Genomic DNA, 12,343 nt, shown 5'->3' with positions numbered 1-12,343 from the left:
CTTCCTTACACCTTATACAAAAATTAACTCAAGACAAGTTATAAACTTAAACATAAGACCTAAAACCATAAAAACCCTAGAAGAAAACCTAGGCAATACCATTCAGGACATAGGCATGTGCAAAGATTTCATGACTAAAACACAGAAAGCAATTGCAACAAAATCCCAAATTGACAAATGGGATCTAATTAAACTAAAGAGTTTCTGCACGGCAAAATAAACTGTCATCAGAGTGGACAGGGAACCTACAGAACGAGAGAAAATTTTGGCAGTCTATCCATCAGACAAAGGGCTAATATCTAGAATCTACAAGGAACTTAAACAAATTTACAAGAAAAAATCAAACAACCCCATGAAATGTGGGCGAAGGATATAAACAGACACTTTTCAAAAGAAGACATTTATGCAGCCAACAAACATATGACAAAAAGCTCACCATCAGTGGTCATTAAAGAAATGCAAATCAAAACCACAATGAGATATCATCTCATGCCAGTTAGAATGGTGATCTTTAAAAAGTCAGGAAACAACAGACACTGGAGAGGATGTGGAGAAACAGGAATGCTTTTACACTGTTGGTGGCAGTGTAAACCAGTTGAACCATTGTGGAAGGCAGTGTGGGAATTCCTCAAGGATCTAGAATGAGAAATGCCATTTGAGCCAGCAATCCCATTACTGGGTATATACCCAAAGGATTATAAATCATTCTACTACAAAGACACATGGACACATATGTTTATTGCAGCTGTATTCACAATAGCAAAAACTTGGAACCAACTCAAATGCCCATCAATGATAGACTGGATAAAGAAAATGTGGCACATATACCCCATGGAATACTCTGCAGCCATAAAAAAGGATGAGTTCATGCCCTTCGCAGGGACATGTTTGAAGCTGGAAACTAACACAAGAACAGAAAAAAAACACCACATGTTCTCACTCATAACTAGGAGTTGAACAATGAGAACACATGGACACAGGGAGGGGAACATCACACACAGAGGCCTGTAGGGGGTTGAGGGGCAGGGGACGGATAGCATTAGAAGAAATATCTAATGTAGATGACTGGTTGATAGGTACAGCAAACCACCATGGCATGTGTATAACTATGTAAAAACCCTGCATGTTCTGTGCATGTATCCCAGAACTTAAAGTATAACAATAATTTAAAAAATAACAGGCCATCGGGAAATGATGTCCTGTTCAATAAATAATGCTGGGATAACTGGCTAGAAATATGCAGAAGATAGACACTGGACCCTTTCCTTACACCACATACAAAAATAAACTAAAGATGGATTAAAAACTTAAATATGAAACCTAAAACTATATAAACCTTGGAAGATAACCTAAGATCCCTGGGAAAGATTTCATGACTAAGAGGCCAAAAACAATTGCAACAACAAAAAAAATTGACAAATCGTACCTAATTAAATTAAAGAACATCTGCACAGCAAAAGAAACTATCAACAGATTAAACAGACAACGTAGAGAATGGAAGAAAATATTTTCAAACTATGCATCTGACAAAAGTCTAATATCCAGAATCTATAAGGAACTTAAACAACTTTACAAGCAAAACACAAACAACCCTATTAAAAAGTGGGCAAATATCATGAACAGATATTTTTCAAAAGAAGACATACATGGGGTCAAGAAGCATGTGGAAAAAAAATGATCAACATCACTAATAATTAGATGATGCCAATTAAAAACTGCTGGCAGAAACTTTAATTAATTCATCCATTGTGGAAAGCCATTTGGGGATTTCTCAAGTAACTTAGAACTGCTCTTTGACCCAGCAATCCCATTATTGGATATATACTCTAAGGAACATAAATTGTTCTACCATAAAGACACATGCATGCTTGCTGATGTTCACAATAATGAATCCATGGAACCAAGCTTAATGCCCATCAACATCACACTGGATAAAGAAAATGTGGTACATATACACCATGGATTACTACACAGCCCCCAAAAAGAATGAGATCATCTCCTTTGCTGCAACATCAATGGAGCTGGTGTTCATTATCCTAAAGAAACCAACACAGAAAGAGAAAACCGAATACCGCATGTTCTCATTTGTGACTGGTACCTAAACATTAAGTGTACATGACATTTGTAAACATGAAGTATACACGACAAAATGACATACTAAACATTAAGTATACATAAACTCAAATAAGATATATATATATGGTATATATATTCCTTTTGGTATATATCCAAAGAAAATGATAACAGTATGTGGAAGGGACATCTGCACTCACATATTTATCATAGAACTATTCACAGCAGAAAAGATACGGAATCAACCTATGTGTCCACCATAAGGAGAAGATGGCCATATAAAAGCCAAGGAAAGAGGCCTCAGGAAAAAAAAAAAAAAAAAAAAAAAAAAAAAAAAAAAAAACTCTTATTTACATCCTGATCTTCAGCTTACAGTCTTCAGATTTATGAAAAAAAAGTCTCTGTTGTTTAAGCCAAAAAGGAAAAAAAAATATTTCAAAAAATGTAAAGTTATCCTGAAATAGAAAAGGAAGCCTTGTGACAAATTGAGTTACTGGTCATTAAGGATGTTAACACAGATGCTGGATGACAATCTGCAGGTTGCTTAAAACATTCAAGCATCAGTTATGATTCCTCTCAAAGTATTAGGTAATTATCTATTACCCAATATTGCTGCCAAAAATAAAAGTACCAGATATTAAGGCCTAGAAGATTATGATTTATTTAAATAATAGAACTGCTGCATCATACTTTATCAAATTGGGTTAATTTTGTGATAAAAATAGTGAATTTATTTTGCAATGAAATGCTACATATTATATATAATTTGGGCAATTAAGAAAATGCATAGTAAAATGCAAAAACTACATTCTGTATTGTACCACCACAAAATGTTTACACCAGCTGAATATCATTTCAATCAACTAATTATAAAGGTAGGAAGATAGATGGGTCAAAGGACAGATGGATGAATAGATGGATGGATAGATAGATATAGATATGACATATAGATAGATAAATTGACAATAAAAATGTTTTATGAATATTGGGTCCTAACACATGCCTTATTTTAAAAAATAAGTATTCAGTGTAAGTTTACGTGAATGAACAGAACAGGAAACTGTAATGAAACTGAATTAAATATTGTTTCACCTTAATAAATTATTTCCTTTAATTTATTTCTAAATATAAAAATTTTTTAAATATAGGTTTTTAAATTATGCACCTTTAACTCCTCTTTTAAACTTTACACACATCAATTGGCTCTCTGCCATAAAAGATAAAGACATTAGCAGTCTTTCATGTTGTCCTACCTCCCTTCCTTCCTCTTTCTGATTTGTGATTTATGCTATTAATTTTATTTCACTAAAATTTATTACAGTCTGTTCTCTTACGTTCTGTTACTGTAATTTTTATAAGTTTATATTTGTATTATAAGCTTGTTCATTATTTTATGTTTTCACATATTCATTATTTTTGCTTATTTCTTTATTCGGTTTCATCATTAAGTAGTTTTTATTTCCAACAAAGTTTCCAAAATGTTTCTTTTACAATTTTTCTGGGTTTAGGATTCCTAACGCTTTCAAGTTTCAACATTTTCTTTTGGATGAATAATCCTTGCATCACATTTTATTTCTTTCAGGAAGAAAACAAAACAACTTTGTCTTGAAATTTAATTACTTACACATGGGATATATCTTAACCATTCAGTGTAAATGTTTCCTGGAATCTTTTTTGGCTCTTTCTTCATTTCATGGAAACTTATTTTATTAAATATTTAATAATTCTCCCAATCCATATGTTGAGTTCTTCAGGGAAACCAATAATTCATATAGGAGATTGTCTTTGTCTTGCGTATCTATTTTTTTCTGTTTACTTGATCTTTCACAGCTGTGTTCTCTGTAATTATTTCAAGCCTTTCCTCCATGTTATCAAGTAATTAATTTGCATTTTTCCATATATGCTTTGTTCATTGCACCTTTCAGTTTATTAATTACATTAATATATTTTGACCCTTTATTTTGTATTGTAAGTTAATCACCTCAGTTTTTCTCATGGTTTTGCTCTTTATTTTATTTAATCTGAGTCCTTCTGGAATACAAAGCATCATTGGCAAATTTCCTTTTGTTCCTTGGGTTATGTTTTCTTCCATTATAGTTTCTTTCTCTGTTCTTTTTATTGAAAGCATCTCATTTATTTTTTTTTTCTGGTGTTATGCATAGGCTTAATTTCCATGCCAAACTTTTTCAGCTTTTTTGCACTTTGGAATTTCCTCAGCTCTGTCCAGACTATATTTTAAATCTCTATAGTGTAGGTGAATTTACCTTCCTTTCCAATTCTTTTGTGACTTACTTTTTGCAAAAAGCAGTTATTTTCAGCTGCCTTTAAAATATTCTATTCAGTTTTTCTGTCGCCTGCAGTCATGGAAAGAAGAAAGAACAATACTGAACTCACTTTTTCCTTCCCAGATTTCGTTATATCTGCTGTATCAAGATGTACCGCACCTCACTGTTAGGTGTATTCAATTCATTTGGGGTATCATTTAACTTAAAATTTACTCCACTAATTATTCTTTATACTTAGAACCTTTATTTTTCTCCGATAAATTCAATCTCATTGTTAATTTCTTCAGTTTTACAGCATCCGTTTCCCCTATTACCTCTTCAGAAGAGAGTCAACACAAAGATATTCAATTAGCTTGCTTTTTCGCATTTGGTAATATTAGTTAAAATTCTCAGGCTTTTGTGGAATCACTATTATGGTATCTAAAGGACATGGGTTGGATGGGTCTTGTCTTGTTACTTTTTTTTTTTAATTTTTTAAATTTTTTTATTTTTTAAAATTTTATTTATTTATTTATTTTTATTTATTTATTATTATTATTATACTTTAAGTTCTAGGGTACATGTGCATAACGTGCAGGTTTGTTACATATGTATACTTGTGCCATGTTGGAGTGCTGCACCCATCAACTCGTCAGCACCCATCAACTCGTCATTTACATCAGGTATAACTCGCAATGCAATCCCTCCCCCTCCCCCCTCCCCATGATAGGCCCCGTGCTCTGTCTGTCACATTATTAACTGTTTCCATTCTTGGTTGTCCTTTTGGAAGTTAATGATTTTGGGCTCCACCTCTTGCGTTATTTAGTCATTGCTACTTTTTTTTGGACTTTTAAAAATTTTTGCTGTCTTCTAAATTGTTTTGCTGCTGTATCTTATTAATTTTTGCGTTGTTAAAAACCATTATTCTTTCATTGGGAGCTATAAGAGAATTGGAGGAGAAATATGCTGTCAGGTACCATTTTTCTCTTCCATTTAAAACTGAAAATTTGAAGATATGCTTTTATGTGCCCCAAGTCTAAAATTATTAGAAAATTATAAAACAAATTTATGTTCCCATGTTTGAGTAATTTTAAGATAGTTTCAATGTAAATAATACCTTACAAACTTTTAAATTACAAAGGTGCGTAAGCTAGGAAAGCATGAAAATTTGATTCTCATAGAAATAGTAGAAATCTTGATCAAACAAAATTATATAAAAAGGATAAAATTTTTCCAGTGAATATGTTTTACACATGCAAATAATGATAGAAATCTTATTTAAAGGCACACACAAAAAGAACTGAAATGTTTTCCTTGGGAATCATTTCTATTTATTTTTCATTGTTATTGTTTTTTGGCCTCATCCACTAGATTACCAATAGGAAAGTATTAAAATGTATTCATGTGATATTATTTTTGATCTTTTGACATAGCCTATTATACAATTAATGTGAACAAATGGAAAAGATCGGCCACCTAATTCTATAAATTAGAAATTTAAAGGACATATTAGTCATGTTGTTCAGCCTCCATTTTTTCTAAATATGCATTTTATTTTACTAAGAGGCATGGTTTCACTGTAAACACAGAATACACATTGATTTGGTTTTATGGTGCAGGTTTAATTAAAATTCCACCCCTAATGGAACAGTACAAAGTCCTATTTTAAGTTTATGATCTTCAGCTAATTTCATGCATTATTTAAGAACCATTATTTTGGTTTATTAACAGTCACGTGTGCATTTGATCACTTTCTTCAGTGGGAAAGTGCTGTGTATAAGTTACTAGTTATTTCAATATCATCTAAAGCCCAAGTCAGTAACATTTTTTTTTTCAATTTGAAAGCAAGCACTGTTTATAAACTGAACAGATTAGAAAAATAATTATGATAAACACATTAGTTCATCCTTCTAGTAAGTCTGTTGTTCTGGTCCTCCCTGTTGCCAGCATCTTCACCTTCTGCAAAAGGGATGGTCTTTTTTTATTATTATTCCACCTCATGGAGAGGATAATTTGAAGGGCCACAGAAAATTTTTTGCTTCTTTGAAGCATCTTTCCATCAGTAGAGATCTCATGAATCAGACCCTCCAGGCAGATGATGCCATATTTACCAAGCGATGAGCAATCAATGTGTTATCTGTCAAGGCAATGTGCTTCTTGATGATTTTGCCATAATCATGCTTGTAGATTAGTTCAGTTACCAAGTTCAGGTTTGGGTATCTCCATGCAGTATATGGTTCTACAATCCACAACATATTAAGTGAAGCGTTGTTGAGCTTAATGAAGGTTCCATTGAAGATCTGACAAAGGCAAAGAAGCTGCAACACCTTTCAGACTTTTGGACTCACACCATTGATACTTCCGTTCCTGATGACAAATGTCAATTTGGGTTCTACAGGTGTAATACATAGAAATTGCTAGCTTTTCTTAGCATCCTAGCCATTCGAATTTCAGATCTGTGCATCTGCCTATATTCCTTGTGATAGTACTTTGCTTTTTCATAGATAAGCTTCCTACTTACCTTTCGAAGCATCTTTTGGGCAAAAACTTCTTTCTCAGGCACTTGATGTTCAGCTCTGCTAAATCCTTCACTTTTTCTTAAGCATTACTGGCACAACAGGAATCTTCTTCTTCTCTTGGACAGCCTCCATGTTTCCAGCCAGAAAGGAGCTCAGTAAAGCTCTGATAGGAAGAAAGAGAAACTTAATTGCATTTGGCATGACTCTTTTACCTAATAACAAATTGGAAGTCTGTGTCTTTATCTATAGAGTACCTATTCCTAGGCAGTATGTTAACAATTAAAAATGTATCATTTTAAAATTTCTCTCCCACATTTTTTATCAACTACTATTTTATTTGCACATGCCCAGGAAACCAAGAGTGAGTTAACATTGAAGTTTCACTTGGGTGAACTATGAATATATATACATATATACATAAATACATATTTTCATTACATTTATATATGTATGTCAGAATTAGGAACTTAGATGTTCAAAGTTATATGTGTGTATATTAAATGTAAAAGGAAAAAGAGTCCAGAAATAATTGGTGATGTATAATATCATCTAAGTAGTTAAAATTCAGGAAAAAAATACTCACCAAAGAAGAAATGAATGGAGAACTAAAACAAATGATGTTAAAAAAAGGGCTGGGCTCTCCTAGAGGTAAAGAAATAGTGGTTATAATAAAAAGTATTACCCTATAGAACTAGATAAAATCTGATGGAAAATTAGTATTCTAAGACTTTTATCTTGAAATGATCTGTGTTTTAGTATAATGATGAAAAGACTATGCTTTTGTTTTATTGACTAAATTTTTATTCTTCATACATAACAGATGCACAAAGAGCAATGTTTTCTGAACTGGCTTCCTAAATAATAAATAACTTGCTTAGTTTCTTTGTTAAACAAGCCTTAATGTTTTTGTATGCCATGCACTGAAGAAGTATGGAAACATTTTTATTTGATGGCAAATTCCATTTTTTCTTTAAAAGTTGGCAATATTTTGAGTCAAAAACATGACAAAACATCAAAGTCTATTTCGAAATGCTTTACATCTTAATATAGTTGAAGTTAAAGCAGTAAGTAATTTCAGAGATTTTCCCATGAGCTGCATAGTTCTTTTCATATGTAATTATGCTCTGAGTGCATTAGATAATGCTATGGTTCCCACAGCTGTATACACATCTATAAATCATTAATGAGGCAGTTAACTGAAACAAAACTGTAAAAGATTTGCATTACCCAGCAGAATCTGGCTTTAATGACATCTAGTTATTTACAATTAATTTTGCCTTTTGGAATAATAATTGAAAGTAATTTAAGATTTTCTTGCACAGAAATTAGATGTTGTCTATTCATCAAAAGTTTTCTCTCTCTCTTTCTTGTTTTACTATGTAATGGAGACTCTGTCAGTGACCAACATGCAGCCTGTGCTAACAATCTTAACTAGATCAAGCCCTCTCCTACTCTCCATTCCTAACCTTTCTGTTTTCCTTCCTCCCACCTAAAAAAGGAAGGATAATTGAAAAAATTCAGAAATAAAAGGAAAATGTACCTTATCTAAAATGGAATAAGAAGAATGAGTCCAGTGAAACATACTTTTGGGGTATATTTATTGATTCTTTATGTTTTTGAAGGAATATCTTTTTCATTGTTTCTTAAAAAATGAATGTTAAAAGTGAAAAGCAAATGAAAGTTTTATGAATGTATATGCTGTAAGTATAAATACATCATAATGCTATATAGTAACTAGGACTCTATAGAAATACTTTTCAAATATAGTAAACATGCTTTGGCATTTATCAACTCATTTTATATTGCTCTACCTACATGTCATATTTTAATGATATTATTCATTTGCCACAATTTTCTATTATTATTTATTTGCAAGTCATCATCCCTCAAACCACTAATATGCAATAAGCAGTCTAATGATGCCACAATGATTGTTCTTCCCCTATTTAACACCCACCAATGATGGAAACATCATAGAGAATGAGAGTGGGGATTGGTGAGAGACTTCATTATTGCTAAGAAACACCTAAGGAAGTTATCCAAATAATCGAAACTCTTACTGCAGTTTTAATATAAATTATAAGACAAATTATTTCCCCTTTTACAGTTTGTTTTTTAATGACTATCACTATAAATGAAATCTGGCCCCACAACACCAGATCGCTCCACTGCACTCCAGCCTGGCAACAGAGTGAGACTCCCTCTCAAAACAAACAAACAAAAAAGAGTAGAAAGTGCAGAGACTTTCCATATACTCCCTGTCTCTACACATGCATAATCTCCCTAGTATTAACATCTCCCACTCCATGGGTTTATAGAAATGTATAAGGGCATATATCCAACACTATGGCATCACATAGAATAGTTTTACTGCCCTGAAATTCCTCTGTGCTCTGCCTATTCATTCCTCTCTCCCCGCCAACCCTTGGAAACCACTGATCTTTTTGCCATCTTTATAGTTTTGCCTCTTCCAAAATGTCATATAGTTAAAATCATACAGTGTGTAGACTTTGATATTATCTTCTTTTCACTGGTCAGCGTGTATTTAAATTTCCTTGCTAGTTCATTTCTTTTTAGTGCCGAATAACATTCCATTCTCTGGAAGTACTGCAACATGTACTTTTGCTCCAGGCTCTACTTCATGAAGGACACAAGCTAAGGCAAAAAGTCTAATGATATTAAGATATATTTAAAATACCAGCACTTTTAATTTGTTCTTTTGCACAATTTAAAATACAAAAAAAAAAAAAAAAAAAAAAAAAAAAAAAGGACTCTTGCTAAAGTTAACCGGAATGGAAACTAAAGTGTACTGCCTCAGAACGTTGTATTAATATATATACAAGATATCCAAATACATATTAGATAATCCATAAATGAATAATTATTAACAATTTAGATTTCCAGTTTTTCATCTGTCTCTGATTCATTCATTCACTCTAAAAAATGTTTGAGCCTTTAATATTGCCAGGCACTTTTCCAAGTGATGCTGATTTGGCAGGTTACAGAAACATGCAAAGTTCCCGCCCTTGTGTAGTTAAAATTTTTGAAGGGCAGATAGAAATTTGTTTAGATCTTTTTGTTTTTAGTTTTTGTGGTTACATACTATGTGTATATATTTATGGGATACATCAGATGTATTGATACAAGCATGCAATGTGAAATAATCACATCCTTGAAAATGGGGTATTTATCATCTCAAGCATTTATCCTTTGTGTTACAAAGAATCCTATTATACTCTTTTATTTTTAAATGTAGAACTAACATTACTGGCTATAGCTACCCTTTTTGCTCTCAAATACTAGGTCTTATTAATTTATTCTATTATTTTTGTACCCATTAACCATCCCCAACTGCCCCCTATCCTTCCACTACATTTCCAGGCTTCTGATAACCATCCTTTTATTTCCATCTCCATGAGTTCACTAGTTTTAATTTTCAGATCCCACAAATAAGTGAGAACATGCAATGTTTGTTTTTCTGTGCCTGGCTTATTTCACTTAACATAATAATCTCCATCCAGTTTCAGCCATTTTGTTGCAAGTACTTGGATCTAATTTTTTTACGGATGAAAAGTACTCCCGTGTGTATAACTACCACATTTTTTGTATCCAGTCATATGTTGATGAAGACTTAGGTTGCTTCCAGATTTTGGCTATTGTGAACAGTGCTGCAAGAAACATGGGAGTGCGGATATCTCTGCAATATACTGATTTACCTTCTTTTGAGTATAGAACCAGTAGTAGGACTGTAGGATGATATGGTAGATCTATTTTTAGATTTTGAGGAACTTCCAAACTGTTCTTCATAGTGGTTGTACTAATTTACATTCCCACTCAGAACGTACAAGGATTCCCTTTTTTCCACATCATCGTCAACATTTGTTATTGCCTGTCATTTAGATGCAAGCCATTTTAACTAGGGTGAAATGATATCACATTGTAGTTTTGATTTGACTTGACTCTGTGACGGCATTACTTGACCTGCCCTGGGCCAGAGGGGAGCCCACTACCCTGAAGGGTGAGTTCCAGGCCATGCAGCATTCACCACAAACTAACTTACAAGCCCTTAAGTCTTATGAAAACATCACTAATAATCTGGCAGTACTCCACATGGACATGTAGTGCTGGTCAGAGGGTGAGGCTCCTCTGCTTTTGCAAAGAGAAGGGAAGAATGAGAAGCGCTGCACCTTGTGGTTTGAGTGCCAGCTCAGCTTCAGTACAGAGAGCAGAAGGTAGTTTTCTCTTCTCTATGAATCCTGGCTGTCATCTCTGGGCTCACCTGGGGTATGGGGCATCCTGCTGCCCTGAAGGGAAGGACATAGGACTGGTGGGCTTTACAATCTGCTGATTGTAGAGCCTTAGACCCTTGAATGAACAAAGGCAGTATCCAGGTAGTGGTTACAGAAGACCTTGGGTGAGATCTAGTGTTGTGCTGATCTCAGGTCTGACTCAGCACAGTCATCATAGTGGTGGCCACAGGAGTATATGTGTAACTCGAAGCCCCAGCTTTAGGTGGCTCAGAACAGAAAGAGGACTTCATTTGTTTGCAAGAAAGTGGGGCAAGAACAAGAGTTATCTGCCTCATCCTCCAGAGAATTTGTCTGGATCTTGTCCAAAACCATCAAGGCAGTACTTCTATGAGTCTGCAGGAATCACAAATGTATGGGGTATGGGTTGCCACCTAAAGCAGATACAGTTTAGATCCCAATGCCCAAGATTTTTTGAATATCTAGAAAAACTTCACAAAAGGATAAGTTAAATAAAAAGACCAGACAATGAAGACTACAATAAATACTCAACTCTTCAGTGTCCAGACATTGAAGAACATTTCTAGCATCAATAACATCCAGTAAAACATAACCACACCAAATGTAGTCAACAAGGCACCAGGGACCAGTCCTGGAGAAACGCAGATGTGTGACCTTTGAGACAGATAATTATAAATAAGAGTTTTGAGAAAACTTTAATATAGCATCAAGAAATAATTTAGAATGGTGTCAGATAAATTTAACAAAGAGATTGAAGTAATTTACAAAAAAAAAACCAGAAATTATGCTGCTAAAAAATGCAAGTGATATACTGAAGAAAACATCAGAATTTGAATAGTAGAATTGACCAACGAGAGGAAAGACTTAGGGACCATGAAGATAAGCTACTTGAAAATACCTAGTTAAGGATTGTGTATATATATATATATCACTAAAGCATACTTACAGGATCTAGAAAATATCCTCAAAAAGGAAGAATCTAACTGTTAGTGATCTTAAAGAACAAATAGAGAAAACAGATAGTGGTAGAAAACTTATTCAAAGGGATAATAACAGGGAACTGCTAAAACATAGAGAAAGAAAGCAATATCCAAGTACAAGAAAGTTACAGAATGACAAGCAGTTTTAACAGAAAGAAGACATCATAACCAGACAAGGATACATCAATAGAAACAAAAGTATAGGGAAATATCTCTGGTGAGTGGTGATACAAAAATTC

The 12,343-nt window shown here is 33.5% G+C and overlaps 1 pseudogene; it reads right to left on the bottom strand.

Moving 5' to 3' along the window:
- Window positions 1-6,234: 6,234 nt before the first annotated feature.
- Window positions 6,235-11,151, bottom strand: LOC126945834 (60S ribosomal protein L7-like; annotated as a pseudogene).
- Window positions 11,152-12,343: the final 1,192 nt, after the last annotated feature.

This window comes from Macaca thibetana, chromosome X (genome assembly GCF_024542745.1).
Source record: "Macaca thibetana thibetana isolate TM-01 chromosome X, ASM2454274v1, whole genome shotgun sequence".
NCBI lineage: Eukaryota > Metazoa > Chordata > Mammalia > Primates > Cercopithecidae > Macaca > Macaca thibetana.
Note: the sequence above shows the minus strand (reverse complement) of the source record. Positions and strands in the feature narration are given on the sequence as shown.